The sequence below is a fragment of the Adiantum capillus-veneris genome, chromosome 4 (genome assembly GCF_014529385.1).
Source record: "Adiantum capillus-veneris isolate H3 chromosome 4, ASM1452938v2, whole genome shotgun sequence".
In the NCBI taxonomy this organism is placed as follows: Eukaryota; Viridiplantae; Streptophyta; class Polypodiopsida; order Polypodiales; family Pteridaceae; genus Adiantum; species Adiantum capillus-veneris.
Genome location: NC_140934.1, coordinates 75,806,217 through 75,809,275, shown reverse-complemented (window position 1 = coordinate 75,809,275; position 3,059 = coordinate 75,806,217).

The following is a 3,059-nucleotide window of genomic DNA, read 5'->3' as shown; positions in this document are numbered from 1 at the left end:
CTTGATGTTGTCATCTGCAATGCCTGGACATATGGATTTGACCATTTCTCGATCAATCCTAGTGTTCACCTCTTTCCATTGTGTACCCACTGGGTTGGCCCATTGGGAGCAACAAGCTGCAATTCGAGCGGTGTCGTTCACTCCACCGCCTTGACACATGGATTTGAGACGCTCAAAAGCGCGCTTAGCCCTTTGATTATCATTATCCATATCCTGATTAAACACTATACTTCAGTTACGGCATACAAACTTAATGATAATCAATTGCTATAAGAGTAACCACCATTTTATGACAATCAATTGCTATAATTTTAACCACCATTTTACGACAATCAATTGATATTAGAATAACCACCATCTTACGACAATCAATTGATATAAGAGTAATCACCATTTTTTAAATCAATGAATGACAATCAGTGAGTCCACGTGGCTTATTGCTTGAAACTTAAGAGAAAAAGAAAACTCATAGAAAATTTGTTGTCTATTGAGATATAACAAAGTGTTTTTATTACTCATACATCATCCATGGCTCAGAATACCCAATTTTTAAAAGTGCTTTTATAAGTCAAAAGTCTCAAAAAACCCTGCTTCATAAAGTACATCATATATCCATAAAAAAAAGGCTACACTCATTTCAGAGGGAGGGCGTAAGCATCGTTCTAGCTGGGCTTCAAATCTTTCTAATTCTTTGTCCAAAAGTGCCAAGGTCTTTCTGTCTGTGGATTTCTTCCTCACCCAACCTTCCACAACAATCCTATATATGGCTTGTACCTCCACTAAAACCTTATGTTTGAACCAATCTGTGCTGTAGTAGTCAGAGAACTCTCCACAAAACTTACAAAATTGCCATATCACCCATCCTATGGCATACACATCTGTGGCCTTGGTCCATGGGCATAAATTCTTGCCATCTAGTAACTCAGGAGCTCGCCAAGGATGAAGCTTTTGCCAGTTTTCATCGGTATTGTTGGTCTTTTGTGTCTCGAAGCCAACACGCAGAGCCAATCCCCAATCAATTATTCCAATACGGGGAGTGAGATCCTTGGTAAAGTCCAACATGATGTTCCATGGATGGAGATCATTGTGGATCACTCCCTCGTCATGTGCGAATCGCAATGCCTTCACCAAGGCATGGATCAACGAGGGAGCATGATTGCACAGGCTCTTGATACGTGTTTTCTTGTCTTCAGAGGGCTGCTCCCATTTAAAGTCTTCAGGGATCTTTCCTTTCCCCTCTTGATGCGCTACAAGTGTCGTGAAAGAGCCATCTGGAAGGAGCACTGTCTCCATAAGATCACCTAAAGTTCCCCCATTGAAGTAGGGGAATATCAGAAACCATGGCAACGTTACAGAGTGGGCAATACTCCTCACAATCCCTCTATGGTTGAGATCTACCCCACTTTCTGATGCAAAGCTTTTCCACTGATGCTTCGCCTGTCCTTTGAACTCCTTGGCACAATAAGTATTCGTTGCAGGAAGGAAACTGATCCCTTTGATTTGAACTTGCCACCCTGTGCCAGAAGCCTTTGACCCAAGTTTCTTGATCTTCTTAAATACTACATTCAGAATTGTATATACTGCTCTCCAGGTGACTGGCAAAAGCAGTAGAATCCGATGTTCCCTCAATGGCAGCCTCTTCAATAAACGGTTCTCCAACTTGGCTGCTCCCCATAATGCTGGTGATAGCCATTCGCATTTTCTTGCTTAGGCCAAACTGTGTGTCTATGTGGGATGCTCACCTTGACCTCTCCTTTTCAACTCTCCATCTCACGTTCCAATGCTCTAGCTTACCCTTGTCTACTTCTTGAGGGCATTCCTCTTTCAAATAAGAGGCCACCTTGGGCAAATTGCCCACCCAACTGCTCAGTAATGAGATTATTGATTCGGTTGTTTTGTCTGGATATAACAACAACATTTTGCGGGCAATCTAGACTCATCTGCAACAATCTGTGCTATATCGTCGGGATCTAGTGCACTAACGATTGTAATCAACAATGGTCTAATTTTATTTTTGAACTTTATCATTGAAGTAGAAAAAGGATCCATTTTGCCTGCAATGGTACTATTGCAAACAACACATTGTGAAATATAACTATGTGCCACTGCATTTGGATCTTTTCTACGTGAAAGAGAAAGTGCAGTATAGACCATAGATCTCGTACACTTTTGCAATGACACACGTAATTACAATTGCAACCATATGCCAATGCCTCACCGTACAACAACTTACAAACAGATGCTCCTGTCATTCTAGCAGCAACACACCTAGTCGCAATTGCAACCATGTGCCGAAGCATGAATGACTGGGAGCAACATAAAACATAGTCACCCTACGCTTTTGCAATGACACACCTAGCCGCAATTGCAACCATGTGCCAGTGCATCCACACACGGTGACTTCTTTCAAACAGATGCTCCTGTCATTCTAGCAGCAACACACCTAGTCGCAATTGCAACCATGTGCCGAAGCATGAAGGACTGGGAGCAACATAAAACATAGTCACCCTACGCTTTTGCAATGACACACCTAGCCGCAATTGCAACCATGTGCCAGTGCATCCATGCACGATGAATTCTTTCAAACAGATGCTCCTGTCATTCTAGCAGCAACACACCTAGTCGCAATTGCAACCATGTACCGAAGCATGAATGACTGGGAGCAACATAAAACATAGTCACCGTACGCTTTTGCAATGACACACCTAGCCGCAATTTCAACCATGTGCCAGTGCATCCACGCACGGTGACTTCTTTCAAACAGATGCTCCTGCCATTCTAGCAGCAACACACCTAGTCGCAATTGCAACCATGTGCCGAAGCATGAATGACTGGGAGCAACATAAAACCTAGTCATCCTACGCTTTTGCAATGACACACCTAGCCGCAATTGCAACCATGTGCTAGTGCATCCACGCACGGTGACGTCTTTCAAGATTCAAGCATATGAAACATTATGAAATTATTTGAGCACACATTCATGCATTAGATGCTACAGTCAATCTAGCAGCAACACACCTAGTCGCAATTGCAACCATGTGCCGAAGCATGAATGACGG